The 17,842-nt window shown below is 34.3% G+C and overlaps 1 protein-coding gene across 1 annotated transcript in view; it reads right to left on the bottom strand.

Annotated features, from left to right (window-relative positions):
* Positions 1-17,842, bottom strand: part of CTNNA3 (catenin alpha 3) — a 1,754,201-nt gene that overhangs the window by 761,410 nt on the left and 974,949 nt on the right. The window lies entirely within an intron of this gene.

Below are 17,842 nucleotides of genomic sequence, written 5' to 3'. Positions count from 1 at the left end.
GATGACACAAAGAAATGGAGAGACATTCCATGCTTATGGATTGGAAGAACAAATATTGTCAGAATGCCTATACTACCCAAAACAATCCACACATTTAATGCAACTGCTATCAAAATACCAACAGCATTTTGCATACAGAACTGTAACAAACAATCCTAAAATATATATGGAACCACAACAGACCCAAATAGCCAAAACAATCTTAAAAAAGGAAAGTAAACCTGGAGGTATCACAATTCTGGACTTCAAGTTATATTAGAAAGCTATAGTAATCAAAACAGTATACTACTGGCACAAAAATAGACATAGAGCAGTAAAACAGATTAGAAAACCTAGAAATAAACCCACAAGTACATGGCCAATCCAGGAACGTTACATTCTATTCTGAGCATCATGTGTACAGGTATCACCAAAAAAATAAACTGGGAAGTACTGAGAAAATAGTGGTTATGATAATGAAAGAGCTCAAAGTAACCTCTGAAGGGACTATACAATTTGCCTTGCAGAAGAGGGAGCATTTGGAGCAAGTAAAAGCAGACTTCAAATATTTTAAATGTTGTCATGGGGAAGAACCCTAAATAATAGAGTGATGCCTATTGCATAGACAGATTTTTTTTAACTTACACAAGTGAAGAAGATTTATTGGGGGGGGGGGGGAATGTATGTAGGCTCTAACAAATCCAGTAGAAAGTTACACCTCCTTTGAAATAGGAATGTTACACCAGATATCGAACTTCTTTTTTTTTTTTTTTAAGATTTTATTTATTTATTGGACAGATAGAGATCTCAAGTAGGCAGAGAGGCAGGCAGAGAGGAGGAAGCAGGCTCCCCGCTGAGCAGAGAGTCCGACGTGGGGCTCGATCCCAGAACTCCGGGATCATGACCTGAGCCGAAGGCAGAGGCTTTAACCCACTGAGCCACCCAGGTGCCCCGATATCGAACTTCTTTAAGCTTATTTTTCTAAACTATAAATCATGTTAACAGTAAGGTCATATAAGGATTAAGTGAGGAGACATGTATGGAAGCACTAGCAGAGTGCCTTGAACTTAGATTTGCTCACAAAGCATCTCTTTCTGTTTATAACAGTTATACATCAAAAATGTTCAAAGATGGAATCAAGTATAATTTTCCCATGCTAGAAATTGGTTAAGGATAAATAACCACCTGGAAGAACATAAGAAAGAGAGTAAACCTTCGTAACTCAAATTAGATTTCTTTCAGAATTCCTTCCAACTCTAAATTTTAAAATTTTGTGATTATAAATGCATACACACACAAATCTTGGAGAAAAGATCAACAAGTAGCAACATACATATTTGCAATAGTAAGCAAAATTGACCAATATTTGGAAAATTATCCTATCTTCCTATTAATTCATGGTATAAAGTGATATATTTTACACTGGCCAAGGGGGAAAAAATAAAAGAAATTGGTAAAATTTCACTAAACAAGCATATCTTTGTTTGCCAGATCTATAGATCAGTTCTCCACCTTGAGAGGACCCTCTGACAATGATCAAAAAATAATAACCTACCTGCCCCATTCCTTGATATTTATATAAAGGAAATATTTCTTTGTAAGAAATGATAATTTTAAAAAGTCAACTGGTGCAGTAAGTCTAAGAAAGAAATTATATACAGCAAAAAAAATAAAGAGGAGTTTCCTAACACTAATGAGTAGAATGTTAAATTCAGCTGCAGCTTTGACTAATATCATGAACTCATCCACCGTATTCTAATGAAGAAAAAAGAGCAAATGAAATGTTAAGCCAATATCCCAGACTACTAGGAACACTTTTTGAAACAGCTTCAGGAGAATAGGTATTATTTCTTCTTTGAAAGTTCGGTAGAATTCCCCAGGGAATCAGTCAGGTCCTGGGCTCTTGTTTTTAGGAGGTTTTTGATCACTGCTTCAATCTCGTTACTAGATATTGGTCTATTCAAGTTGTCAATTTCTTCCTGATTCAGTTTTGGAAGTTTATAGGTTTCCAGGAATGCATCCATTTCATCTAGGTTGCTTAACTTATTGGCATATAACTGTTGATAATAATTTCTGATGATTGTTTTTTATTTCCTTGGTGTTAGTTGTGATCTCTCCCTTTTCATTCATAATTTTATTAATTTCAGTCTTCTCTCTTTTCTTTTGGATTATTTTGGATTAGTTTGGCCGATGGTTTATCAATCTTATTGATTCTTTCAAAAAACCAGCTTCTAGTTTCGTTGATGCGTTCTACTGTTTCTCGAGTTTCTATCTCATTGTTCTCTACTCTAATCTTGATCAATTCACTTCTTCTGTGTGGAGTTGGCTTAATTTGTTATTGATTCTCCAGTTCTTTGGGGTGTAAAGGCAGCTGGTGTATTCCGGATTTTCAACCTAACCAAAGAGGAAAAGGATCTGTACTTGAGGAACTACAGAACACTCATGAAAGAAATTGAAGAAGACACAAAAAGATGGAAGGCCATTCCACGCTCATGGATCAGAAGAATAAACATTGTTAAAATGTCTATACTGCCTAGAGCCATCTATACTTTCAATGCTATTCTGATCAAAATTCCACCGGCATTTTTCAAAGAGATGGAGCAAGCAATCCTAAAATTTGTATGGAACTAGAAGAGATCCTGATTGCTAAGGAAATGTTGAAAAAGAAAAACAAAACTGGGGGCATCATGTTGCCTGATTTCAAGCTTTACTACAAAGCTGTGATCACCAAGACAGCATGGTACTGGCATAAAAACAGACACATAGACCAGTGGAACAGAGTAGAGAGCCCAGATATGGACCCTCAACTCTATGGTCAAATAATCTTTGATAAAGCAGGAAAAAATATACAGTAGAAACAAGACAGTCTCTTCAATAAATGATGCTGGGAAAATTGGACAGCTATGTGTAGAAGAACGAAACTCAACCATTCTCTTACACCATACACAAAGATAAACTCAAAATGGATAAAAGACCTCAATGTGAGGCAGGAATCTATCAAAATCCTAGAGGAGAACACAGGCAGTAACCTCTTCAACATTGGCCACAGCAACTTCTTTCAAGACATGTCTCCAAAGGCAAAGGAAACAAAAGCAAAAATAACTTTTGGGACTTCATCAAGATCAAAAGCTTCTACACAGCAAAGGAAACAGTCAACAAAATAAAGAGGCAACCCACAGAATGGGAGAAGATATTTGCAAATGACACTAGAGACAAAGGGCTGATATCCAGGATCTATAAAGAACTCCTCAAACTCAACACACACAAAATAGATAATCATGTTAAAAAATGGGCAGAAGACATGAACAGACAATTCTCCAAAGAAGACATACAAATGGCTAACAGACACATGAAAAATTGCTCATCATCACTAGCCATCAGGTTGATTCAAATCAAAACCACATTGAGATACCACCTCATACCAGTTAGAATGGCCAAAATTAACAAGACAGTAAACAACGTGTGTTGGAGAGGATGTGGAGAAAGGGGAACCCTCTTACACTGTTGATGGGAATGTAGGTTGGTGCAGCCACTTTGGAAAACAGTGCGGAGATTCCTTAAGAAATTAAAAATAGAGCTACTCCATGACCCTGCAGTTGCACTACTGGGTATTTACCCCAAAGATACAGGTGTAGTGAAAAGAAGGGCCATCTATACCCCAGTGTTCATAGCAACAATGGCCACGGTCGCCAAACTGTGGAAAGAACCAAGATGCCCTTCAACGGACGAATGGATAAGGAAGATGTGGTCCATATACACTATGGAGTATTATGCCTCCATCAGAAAGGATGAATACCCAACTTTTGTATCAACATGGATGGGACTGGAAGAGATTGTGCTGAGTGAAATAAGTTAAGCAGAGAGAGTCAATTATCATACGGTTTCGCTTATTTGTGGAACATAAGGAATAACATTGAGGACATGGGGAGATAGAGAGGAGAAGGGAGTTGGGGGAAATTGAAGGGGGAGATGAGAGACTGTGAACGCTGAAAAACAAACTGAGGGTTTTGGGGGGATGGGGGATGGGTGAGCCTGGTGGTGGGTATTATGAAGGGCATGTATTGCATGGAGCACTGGGGTGGGGCATAAACAATGAATTCTGGAACACTGAAAAGAAATGTAAAAAATACATAAAAATTTTAAAAAAATAAATAAAAGGTAAATTATGGTGTAAGGATTTTATATGTAATTAAAAAGTTTTAATCTACATGTGATACAGGAGATAATACACATTTATTCAAGTTATGAAGAGTGACTTACTTTTTTTTTTTTTTAGTTAAAACTTTATTTATGTGAGATTTGGATATTGACTAGCAGGAGAGGACTTACATCATATCCTGAACTAAATGAAGATTCTATTTTTATGAAATATGCTACATGAGAATGTGGAAGACAGAAAATATTACATATACACTGTGAGAGAGCCATTAGCTGTTCATAAAATCCAGTCTCCTCTTCTTTAGTAGTAATAGATTTATAGCTTAACATGTGGCTGCCAGCATCACATTTCCCAGTCTCCCTTGTAGTGAATAGAGGTCATGTGACTAATTTTAATAGAAGGTAAGAGGTAGTCATGTGTGACACTGATGGCCCTATCTTTTCCACACTCCTTCCCCTACCTTCTTACAGGCTGGAATGATGAGAACCGGACTGATCTTAGATACCACATGGTGAAGAAGGCAGAGCCACCAACAGCCTAAGTTCCTGACTGTGTGGAGCAGAGACACCAACTAACCTGGTTGTTATGTGACAAAAATAAACTACCCATCTTTTTAGAGACACTAAATTTGGGACTTACTTATTTAGTTTAGGATTTGACTCTACCAAATGTTCTCAAATGATGCAAACATGTATGTTTATATAATGATACAATGACAAAAGGCCCATTGGAATTATAAAAGGTGATTGTTTTAGGTAATGCTTTATGAAGTTTCTCAAATATTTTCAAAACATGAAGTAAAATTTCTTTGGACAACTAACTATTATGCATCAGTTAAGTGTCAATCAAACACACAATAATATTTCTATAGATTCTGTCTTCCTCTGAAATCCAAGGAAGCCTATATATTAAAAACAGGAGCAAACTGCTAAGGTAACTCACATTTGATTCCTAACTGCACATTTGCCAGAAGAAAATTTGGCTTTTGAATTCACCATTAAAACTCACTACTATTCAAGAGCAATCTGAATCCTTAAGTTCAATTAAAAAGGTCATTACCCTCTGGAACTGAAGGTACTCTTTTAATTACAATATTGCTAATGCATTGAAAGAGAAGACAATTTGGCTTAGCTCATTTAGTACATTTAAGTCAAAGCAAGCTCCAGTTGACTATGGGTGACTTTCTCAATGTATTACCTTTTTTTCCTTTCCCTTTCTTTGCCTTTTAATTCTCTCCTCCCTCCCTCTCTGCCTCCTTCTCCCTTTCCTTGCCTTTTTTTTTTTTTAATGGGGGAGTATGAATATTATCCTGGCACTTAAGACTAAAGTCTCCGTTTTATCTGTAAATTGCTGGTAAGCTATTTAATAACTAAGTTCATACAATATTTTGTTTTATAAAACTCTTCAAATTTATATGAATATTGATAAAACAATTTGACGAGAAATTTTTAACTTAGCTTTCTGAGGGAGAATAAAATGTAAGTTGTGTTTTCACCAGTTAAAAACAATATGCAATTGCTTTATTATGGTATATTGCACACACTATGCTATGGAAAAGGAAAAAAAAAGAATATCTTTGGTACTTGACTATGAACAGATGTTTATTAAGGTTAATCTATATTAGAAAAGAAGCATCTCATGATAACATTCTAAGCCAAAGAATGCTAAAGAATATGTTCTCATGGAGAGCTCTGAGCTTTCCTATTGGGTAGGATTCAGATCAGTATTTTTAAGAGCATGGTGGGGAGCAGGGCATAGCTCCATGAAGTCCTGGATTCCAGGACCCCCAGATCATGACCTGTACCAAAGGCAGAGGCTTAACCAGCTAAGCCAAGCACCTGCCCCAGAAACAGTCTTTTCTTTAAAGAGGTATGTAGGCTGCCTGAGTGGCTCAGCCAGTTAAGTGCCTGCCATGGGTCAGGTCATGATCCGGTGGTCCTGGGATCAAGCCCCTCATAGGGCTCCCTGCTCAGCAGGGAGTCTGCTTCTTCCTCTCTCTCTGCCCCTCCTCCCACTTGTGTTTTTTCCTCTCTGTCTCTCTCTCTCTCTAATAAAGAAATAAAACCTTTTTAAAAAGTAAAGTGATATGTAAAGCCCAGAAAATTAACTCTTATGCTCAAACTGAAAGTAACAAAAACTCTACTACCAGGTAAAATTTAAATAAAGTTCATAATAGCTACTTTTAACACCCTGAATTTAATTCAGGAGAAATAGTCGATTTTAATTTGCCCAAGTTGGCTATGCCAATAAAGGTCTTGGAGAAACTGTTCATGGACAATGTCCCACAGATTTGAGTCAGCTAGACTGGGCATTCATTCATTCAGCTAAAGCACTGAAGAGCCCACTGTGAACTTGAAGCTAGGCAGCTATACAGGGAAAAAGCTAGACCCTGCTCTTTCTGTAAATTGTCATCAAGACCTTGTCTTAGCAAAGGAGGAGCAATTTCCTTTAATTTACCACTCTGCTGACAGACATGCATTCAGAGCATCCTCTTTGAAGAGATAACTGTTTGGCTTTGTCCCCTAAGTAAAAACTTATCTTTTAAAAATATTCTTATAATATTCAACTGAGATATGTTAAAAAAATTGGGAAATAATAAAAAAGGAAAACAAATATCTGCTCTCTCCCCCAAATTATTAACATTTTTCTTTATTTCCTTTCAGATTTTATCTCTTTTCTTTCTCCCTTGTGTATAGTTTTTTTAAGTTGTAATTACACTGCCTTTTTTCATGTTTATTTGTCCTTGGTGTTATCGCAAACTTTTCATTAAAAAATTAATAATAAAAAATTAATAGCTTATTTCATAATATACCATGATTTTTCTTATTGTTTTCTCAACTGGGGGTTGTAATTGAGATACTCATCTGTGTAAATAACATTTTCTTAAGTATTGTGTCAAAAACAAATATATTTTTAAGTTGCTTCATTTGTATTGTCAAAGTACATTCCCCAAGCATTGAAACAAATTATATGCCAAATAATAAGACAGGAGAATGCCCACTTAATCACACTCAGGTATGTGTATAACATATAGCTTTACTCAGGTGTATGTATATATTTTTATGTTTTTATTTAAATTCCAGTTAGTTAACATACAATGTAATATCAGTTTCAGGTATACAATTTAGTGATTGGACACTGACATACAACACCCTGTGCTCATCACAAATGCAATCCTTAATACCCCTCACCTATTTAATCCATCCCCTCTGGTAACCATCACTTTATTCTCTATAGTTAAGAGTTTGTTTCTTGTTCTCTGACTGATTTATTTCAATTAGCATATTTTCTAGCTCCATCCACATTGTTGCAAATGGCAATGGCAAGATTTTGTTATTTTTTATGGCTGAATAATATTCTATTATATATATATATATAAAATACATAATGTATATATATATGATGGAATGTTATATAATACATACACACCTCTTCTTTATCCATTCACTTGATAGATACTGGGCTGTTTCTATAATTTGGCTATTGAAGATAATGCTGCTATAAACACTGGGGTACAAATATCCCTTTGAATTAGTGTTTTTGTATTCTTTGGGTAAATACCTCATAGTGCAATCATGGGATTGTAGGATAGTTCTAATTTTAATTTTTTGAGGAACCTCCATACAGTTTTCCAGAGTAGCTGCACCAGTGTACATGCTCACTAACAGTGCTAGAGGGGTTCCCTTTCTCCATGTCCTCAGCAGCACCTGTTGTTTTCTGTGATGGTAATTTTAGCCATTCTGACTGGTGTGAGGTGATATCTCATTGTAGTTTTGATATGTATTCCCTGGGGGTATGCATTATCTTATAATGAGATAGGAAAATGATTACATGTCATCATTATTTTAAAATTTCCTCATATCTGTGTTTTTGTTTTTATTATTTTTCTACTTTTTAAAACTTTATTGACATACTACCTGATTAAAGCATGGTATTTTTTAACAGTATTATACATGATAATTTTACATAGAAAACTTTACATAGCATTTCATATTATATGATTCAGCTTATTTCAAAAATGTATATATCCACTGAGCAAGGAGTGTTTTTCATTAAATCACCAATATTAAATGCACTTGATTGTCATGTATAGATTAAACGAAAGTAGCTATTAACTAACTTTTAGGCATTTTAAGGAGGGAAAACATACATTTTGCACATAAAGAAATATTTGATACAAATATGAAGATAAAAATTTTTTTTTAATTAGAACATGGAGAAAAACCACATCTTTGATGAGTGTCTTATTTTGAAAGGAAGAACTTCCAGATAGAGTTATTCTTTTAGATACTCAGCTTTGGTTTCTTTGTTTCTCAAACTACAAAGCTGCTGATTGCAAAACTCCAGGATTTCACATGAGTTCAAGCTGTGTCTACTTTGACACAAATGTTAAAACAGAACCCAGAAAATACAATGTTAAGGATCCAGCTTCTGCTTCCACCAATACCCATCAATTTCCATTTGAATGGTATGGTCATACTTGCATCTGTCAGCAAGTCCATCAATAAATATAAAGACTACAAAACATAAAGCCATATCACAAAAGAAAAACAGAAAGGCTTAGGGTTTTGTGGCTTTTTTTGCATTTTGTACAAAAGTCACCTGTCAGAGGAAAATGTTGTGTCTCCAAATATTATGTAATTTCTGTAATGTGGTTCTTTGTACAATTTCCTTATATTTGTAATTAAAGTACGGTACTTTGTAAAAAGTTTCTTCATATCCATTTTCTATCATGATGTTACTAATTTTACCCATTTGGGGTTTTTTTAATGGCTATTGTGTATGAAATAAACTATGAAAAAACAATTGTTATTCTTTTAAATTAATTTTTAAGAGTGTTGTATGTATTAAAACTATGAACTTACACTATTTCATATCGTTGCAAATATTTTTCAAATATATATTTTTCAGACTGGTTAGGAGATGGTAAAACTTACCTGAATGTTTTCTTTATTCACTTTTTGCATTGAATTTTGCATAGCATTTTGCATTGAATTTTGACATCTATAATCATAAGAATTATCTTCTATAATTATCCCTTTTGCATTACCTTTGTCAGGTTTTGCTATCAGAATTATGTCTGGATAAATAAATGAATTGATAACTTTATATCTTTTGGCATGTTCTGTAACAAAATTCTATAGCATGGGAATAATCAGTTCTTTTAAAATTCTAAAAACTTTGGGGCGAATGTCTTATTTGGATGTAATTATTTTATAATATTTTTAAATTATTCATGACTACTAACACATTTAGAGTGTTTTTACTTCTTGGTTCAATTTTGGCAATGTATTTTCTCAGAAAATTGCTTCTGAGACCTTCAAATGTACTAAAATTTAGTTGTACATGGTATAATATTCTTACAAAAAATGTTACCATTAACATTCCCATTTTAACTCGTAACATTTATAACTTCATATAGTTAACTCTTATTTGATTTCCTGTGGAGTTTTTTCTTTTTTTTTTTTTTAAGATTTTCTTTATTTATTTAACAGAGAGAGAGAGATCACAAGTAGGCAGAGAGGCAGGCAGAGAGAAAGGGGGAAGCAGGCTCCTCGCTGAGCAGAGAGCCTGATATGGGGCTTGATTCCATGACCCTGAGATCATGACCTGAGCTGAAGGCAGAGGCTTAACCCACTGAGCCACCCAGTCGCCCCTGTGGAGTTGTTTTAAATAACCAGAATTAATTATACATAAATTCTTCTGATATCTCATTTCTAATAAGTAAATTCTTTCTTTTATCTCTGTCATTTTCTTTTCTTCTGTTTTTTTTTTTTCTTTTTCTTTTTTTTTAACTAGGGAGAAGAGTAATGAAAAAATGTTATTTCTTCTCATTTCTCCTTTTATTCTTTTCTTGCCATGGTTCTCTGTGGGCAGTTAACTCCTTGTTCCCCTGACTTAGGCTTGGCCCCGAGACTTGCTTTCAGTAACAGGACATTACTAGAACAGAAAGTGTGCCAGGTCCAAGCAGGAACTTCAAGAAGCCTTCTGTGTGTTTCTCTCTGTGTGTCTTGTGGTCTGCCTTTTGCCGTCAGAATGCATATATCACATAGGGGGTGATCCTTCATTCAATATCACAGAAATAAAAGACATACATACCAAACGACTGCAGCTCCTGCCTACTATCCAGCCTCTCTCACTCAGCTTGCTGGGAAACACATATTTATTGTAACCACTGAGATTACATGCTATCATGCAGGGTGACCAAGTGAAAAGTGACTTATATAATTTTACATTATCTTTTCTATCACAATAAGTTGAACCCCTACTTCATTTATATTCTATTTTTCTTGTTTGGTAATAAAAAGCCAAAATTGTGCCACTGAGTGTAACTTTGCTAATATGCCAAAAATTTGATGTCATTTTAAAAATTTTCTAAGAAGTATAAAAACATAATTATTATTATCCGTTTGACCTAATAGATGCTAAATACATAGGTAAATACAATTTTCTACCTTTTTTAAGGTGTTATTCATTTACAGAATTATTGTGGTATTTTTAGAGATGAGCCTTATGAATTTTGTATTTTTGAATAGGTTTAGGTTGTCTTTATGGCCTATAATATATTTTAAAACCATTTTGATAAACAGTTGAAATTAACACTTATTGGACTTATTGTCTAGTGACAATTTGTATTTAGATTTTTAAAGTTAATTTAAAAATTTGGGTTTAACTAGGGATATAAATCTATCCCCTTTATTATTAATGACTGACGAGTTTGGATTTGTCTCTGCATTCTTTGCTTTCATTTTCTTTAGTGATACAAAAATAAAATTTTATATCCTCCTAAGTTTTCAAACACACTCTTGAACCACTTTTTCTGATTAACAAATTCAAGGAAAATATTAAAATATTGGCCTACTGCCACATCTTTCTGTCCCAACTCAGTATAAAATAAAGAATATGATTTTTTTTAAATTTCTAGACAACCTTAATTCCCAATTGAAAATATATTTGAGGATTGTAAATGTTGATATAATTATTTTACAATCAAAATAATCATATATTAACACTCTTGGATTTTTTTAAAGACATTTGCAATATATTCAATGACTAGCTTTGCAACAAATTCTTGTGACTTAGTTCCTTATGATGAAGCAGAATCATGCCCACACCAACATTCATATGTTATTGAATTCTTCAATTTTTCATTGTCAAGTGCTCTTCATTCTTCATTGGGTTGGATGATATTTTCAAGCAGGATTATTCAAAAGTGATTCATCAGTGATATATTTGAACACTTGCATTTTAAAAACTGTCTCCACAAACAAATGACAACAAACCTACATGTATAATTATTAAAATGCAACTTTTTTGTTTCCTGTAAGACCTCATATAAATGCTTCCCTTTCCTTCTGCATTTATTATAGTGCAAATAAAATTTGATATTAGCTTAATAGCTCTACTTTTTAAGTAACTTCCCTCACTCTTCCCACACTAACGGATATGTCTTTATTATTGTAATTTTAAAATCTAGCAGTATATTTCTAGACATGGAACTTTCCATGAAACAGTGATCCTTTTAAAACTTAAAAACTTATTGGGGTTAACGTGGAGCATGAAATCAGCGATGCTAAGCCACTGGGGACGAAGAAAGCTTTTGGAGAAGGACCTAGGCCTTTGGAAAGCCAAGACCTGCGTGACCACTCTGCAGCTGGAACGCTGTAGGGAGTTGCCTTCCCCCAAGCTTTCTCAGCCCAAACAGCAACTTTGTGATCTAAAATGCATTATCCCTTAGGCTATGTGTAGTAGAACACACAGGTTAGCATACAGTATCTTTCCTGTGACTGCTTGTCACACATCCCATGCTTGAGTAACAGTGATAAGGATTTGTGACTATCCTGAAGGATCAATAAAAGCAGAAGCAAAGAAGAGCTAAGGTGCTTCCTTTTGGAGTATTGACCCACTTGCCTTCTCCTCTCTTTCACAGTGAAGTTTGGAGTAACCTTTCTTCATCCAGTACAGGATTGCCAGCCATTCCCCATAAAACTCAAAACTTATTAGTACAAAAGTAGTTCTTTACTATAATTTTTATTATTCCTTTTGATCAGTTTGTTTGAGTTTGATTCTCAACTATCTATAAATGGCATCTTTGTTTTGTTCCCTGAATATCTATTATACCTTTGATTAATCTGCATTGTTAGTGAGCTTTTCTAAGTTGTTCCCTAAGTCACTGGTTGGATTGCATTTTTGGCAATTCTGTTTTTACCATCTCTCATGAATACTTTTATCATTGTCATATATTTTAATTTTCCAATATTGCCTCTTACCCTAGGTTTCTTTTGCTAACAACCTATATCTCTACAAATGACCATTTTTAAAAAATAATTGAAGTGTGACTGGTATACAATATCATATTATTTTCAGGTGTACAACATAGTGATTCATTAATCTATATACATTATAAAATGATCACCACAGGGGCGCCTGGGTGGCTCAGTGGGTTAAAGCCTCTGCCTTCGGCTCAGGTCACGGTCCCAGATTTCCTGGGATCGGGCCCCACATCGGGCTCTCTGCTCAGCAGGGAGCCTGCTTCCTCCTCTCTCTCTGCCTGCCTCTCTGTGATCTCCATCTGTCAAATAAATAAATAAAATTTAAAAAAAAAAATGATCACCACAATAAGTTTAATTGCCATCTGTTGTCATACATGTTTTTTACAAGCAAATGACCATTTTACATCACCTTTCACCTCCTCAGTGATTTCATTTCTTGATTCTTTATTACTGAGAAAGTGAAGGGCATACATTCTAGAAAAAATCCCTTCCTAAAACAATTATTAATCTTTGTTATCTTAAAACACCAAATCCTTCTTATGTTATTAGCTCTTTCCTTAGACCCTAATTTGGTTTTCATTGATTTGAATGAGGAAATCTCTACCTAAGTTCAACATGTTTCACAGAAATGGGTGTATAGGCTTCCTTTAACTTCTATCAATATTTACCTGGGTAGAGCCATATATTCCCTCTCTGATCTTGTCGGTGGAACTCAGCTTAAGTAAGGCTATATCTTTTCCTGCTTCCCTAATCATTTTAGTAAAATAGGTAAATTTATTTCTGGATTATTTTAAACATCCCAATTTTTCTTTTTCCCACAGCAGTGGTATTTTACAGCTTTTCTTAAAATGTACTTCATCTAAGATGTTATATGTTTCCCCAATCCTTTTCTTTTAAAAAATATTCTATATTTAATAAAAATGATCTATATTAAGTATAAAACATGATGATTTGATTTACACATATGTAGTAAAATGATTACTATAGTCAAGCTAATTAATATACCCATCTCTCATCCTGTTACCTTGTGTTTGTGTGAGATGAAAGTACTTGATAGTTGCTCCCTTAGCACATTTTTGGTATTTAATACAGTATTATTAATTACAGTCATCATACTCTACATTATATTTCTAGATTTATTCATTCTACATAACTCCAACTTTGTGCCCTTTGACCAACATATCCCCAATTCCCCCACCTCCCTGTCCCTAGTAACTACCTTTCTACTTTCTGCTTCTATGTATTTGACTTGTTTAGATTCTACATATAAGTGAAATTGTGCAGATTTTTTTTCCTGTGCCTGGCTTTTTCACTTAGTATAATGTTCTCCAGGTTTATCCATGTTGTTGCAAATGACAGGACTTCTTCTTTTAAGGCTGAGTAATATAGTCCATTGTGTGTATGTGTATGTGTATGTGTATCACAATTTCTTTATCCATTCATCTGTTTGATACTTGTTTTCTGGTATATTGTGAATAATACTGAAATGAACATGGAAGCTCAGACATCAGTTTGAGGTGATTTCATTTCCTGTGGGTGTATATACCCAGAAGTGGGATTGCTGGTTTATATGGTAATTTTATCCTAACTTTTTGAGGAATTTTAACTCTTTCCCATAATGCCTTTGCCAACTGGCATCTCTACCAACAATGTACAATGGCTCTCTTTTCTCCATAGCCTCACCAACATTTGTTATCGTTTAGCTTTTTGATAGTAGCCATCCTAAGAAATGTGAGAAATATCTCATTGTGGTTTTGATTTGCTTTCCCCTGATGACTGGTGATGTTGAGTACTTCTTCATATATATGTTGACCATTTCCATGTCTTTGGAAAAATGACTATGCAGATCCCTTTTCTATTTTTAATTGGATTGTTTGTTCTTTTTTTTTTTTGTTATTGAGTTGTAGGAATTCCTTATGTATTTTGCATTTTAGTCCCCTGTTGCATATATGGTTTGCAAATATTTTCTCCCAGTTCCTAGGGTTACCTTTTCATTTTGTCAATCATTTCTTTTCTGTCCAAAAACTTTTTAGTTTGATGTACTTACAGTTGTCTTCTTTTTCTTTTTCTTTTTCTTTTGTTGCCTGAGCTTTTGTATTGTATTCAATACAATTGCCAAGGTCAATGCCAAGAATTTTTCCCTATGTTTTCTTCTAGGAGTTTTACAGTTTCAGGGCCTCACAGACATATACAAAACATTTTTACCCAACAGTGGAAGACTACACATTTTTTTCAAGCATACATAAAACATTCTCCTGTTCAATGTGATCTCTTCACAGGAAAGATCACCTGTTAGGTCATAAAACAAATCTTAACAAACTTAAGAAGATTGTATCTTCTCTAATAACAATGGAATGAAACTAGAAATCAATAACAGGAAAGAATACTCTGGAAAAACCACTGAGTCAAAGAATAAATCAAAAGAGGATTTTGAAAATATCTCAAAATAAATGCAAATGAAAGTACAACTTACCAAACCTTAGAAATAAAAAAACATTTCTCTAGCAAAATAAAGGCCATTTATGAAAAGCCCACAGTTAACATCATAATCAATGGGTAAAACTGAAAGCTTTTCTTCCAAGATCTGGTACAAGGCAAAGATGCTTACTCTGCCCACTTCTATTCAACACAGTACTGGAAGTACTAGAGCAAGAGCAATCAGGCCAAATAATAATAATGATAATAATAATAATAATATTAAAATGAAAGTAAAAAGACCAAGAACAGGAAAAAAAAAAAAAGAAATCAAAGGCATCTAAAATCAGAAAGGAAAAGTTTAAATTATCTTTGTTTGAAAATGACAAAATCCTATATCTAAGAAGCCCTAAAGACACACACAAAAAAACTGTTAGAACTAATAAGTGAATTCAATCAAGTTGCAAGATATAAAATCAACATACACAAATCACTTGTTTCTTTGCATCAACAATAATCTACCTGAAAAGGAAATCAATAAAACAATCCCTTTCGGGATATTATCTAAAGGTGTAAAACACTTAGAAATAAATTTAACCAAGGAGATGAAAGATCTGTACACCTAAAAACTACAAAACATTGATGAAAGAAATTGAAGAAGACAGAAGTAAATGGAAAGACACCACACATTCATGGACTGAGAAAAATTAATATTAAAGTGCCCATACTACCCAAATCAATTTACAGAGTCAATATAATTCCTATCAAAATCCTAATGGAATTTTTCACAGAAATGAAAAAAAAAGCAATTCCAAAATCTGTATGGAACATTTTGTGGTTCCAAGATTGCCAAAGCAATCTTGGGAAAGAAGAACAGAGTAAAAGGCTTCCTGATTTCTAATTATATTAAAAAGCTATAGTAATCAAAACAGTATGGTACTTATATAAAAGCAGATGCATGGACCAATGGAACAGAATAGAGAGTCCAGAAATAAACCCCACCATATATAGTTATCTAATATTTGATAAGGATGCAAAGAATATACAATGGAGAAGAGATAATCTCTTCAATGAATGGTATTAGGAAAACGAAATACCCACATGTAAAAGAATGCAATGGTGTCTTACATCACACACAAAAATCAACTGACAAATACTTAAATATAATTTGCAATCCATTTCCCCTGTGGCCATGTTGCATTCTGGAAGTTGCAGTCTCCAGAATGGATTAAAGAAGACAAGATACTGATTGTGGTTGGGGATGTGGAGCAGGATAGGAAACTATTTCAGTCATCTCAGTCACCCTTAGATGTGGGTGACTTCTCTGCATAGAAACAGATTATAATTCTCTGTATAAAGGATCCAGGGGCATCTGGGTGGCTCAGTCAGTTATATCTTTGCCTTCAGCTCAGGTCATGATCCCAGGGTGCTGAGATAGAGCCCCATGTTGGGCTCCCTGCTCAGTGACTAACCAGCTTCTCCCTCTCCTTCTGCAGCTCCCCCTGCATATTCTCTCTCTCTCTCTGTCAAATAAATAAACAAAATCTTTAAAAAAATAAATAATAAAGGATCCAGACTGGGAATGAATGGAAGACACCTCCTACTTGCTTCCTACTGAGCCATATTACTTCAGATGTCTAATCAGTTGTCCACTAATCACTTAAACAATTCTCAATCCATTCCATCTCTACTGTATATGGAGCAGTGAAAACTTTAGTATGCATCAGAACCACCACAAATGCTTGTAAAAAAAAATAATAATAAAACTAAATAAAACAGATTGCTGTCAGACTCCCAGAGCATGTTATTTAATAGGCATGAGGTGGGGTATGATAATTTGCATTTCTAACAAGTCCCGGGTGATTCTGATGCTGATATTGCTACTCTGAAACGATATTTAAGAATCACTAGCACAATTCCTCCATGGAAATAGCCAATAAGAGATTGAAAAACATTTTTTTTCAACTTCACATCAGTGTGTATATTTTCACCTTTCCATTGGCAAGAAAGGAAAGGTGAACTGAGCACTCACAGCTAGTAATTTAGTTAAAATATATACTTTTTTTTATTTTATTTAAAAATTTCATTATTATTATTATTAAATTTATTTCAAAAATCACGCATATAGTTATAGTTATAAAGGGGTAAGATGGAAACAAAATGCTGTGTTTTATTCTCTCCTAGTACTCTCAAAATATTTTAAGACTTTAATTTGCAAATCTACTCTGGGCCAGAATTCTGTAGAGGAAACTGGGTTTCACTGGGGGAACAAGGTTAAAAATTCCTAATGCAAAGATAAAATTAAGCCGGGGGGTGGGGGGAGAGTTGGAAGGGATAAATAAATAAAATATTAACATAATAGTTATACAGATATGAGAAAGTTGTTAAAGAAAGACACAAGGAAAAGTTCTAACTTTTGACTGTGTTAAAACATGAACAAACTTTTTTGAAACCAAACTAAGCATTTCCAAGAAATATGGAAACTGAGTAGAAAGGGCAGCTTCCTCCTGGTTGGCCAGATTCTGATGATTTGGGAATTCAAGTCTTGTGAGCAGAATTGTGGATTATTGTGTCTCTATTTCTATCTGTTGTTTTGGGTTGTTGGAAAAAAAAAACTAGTCACTTTATTAAAAGAAAATGATGTTACTATTTCAGGCCTATCCATGTCTTGCACATCCTACTTCTTTAAGAGTAACAAGGCATGGCAAGACTTTATTCAATCAATAAGAACACCAAGGAAGGAAGGAACGAAAGAGGAAAGGAAGGAAGGAAGGGAGGGAGAGAGGGAAAAAGGAAGGGAAACAAAAAACAACCATGCACTTTAATAAACTAAAAAAAATAGAGTTGAGCTTGTTGTGAGAACAGCTTGCAAGTGATAGTGCAATACGAACAAATTCAGAGATAGATACCACACTGGCACAACATCTGTGAGGTTCAGGGGGGTATATGCTCTTTAGGTTTGGAAGATTCTATGCTTTAATTCCAAAAAGAAAGTGTTCCAGATTACCTTTATGTG

This window comes from Martes martes, assembly GCF_963455335.1.
Source record: "Martes martes genome assembly, chromosome: 14".
Lineage (NCBI taxonomy): Eukaryota > Metazoa > Chordata > Mammalia > Carnivora > Mustelidae > Martes > Martes martes.
This window is presented reverse-complemented; position numbering and strand designations above follow the sequence as displayed.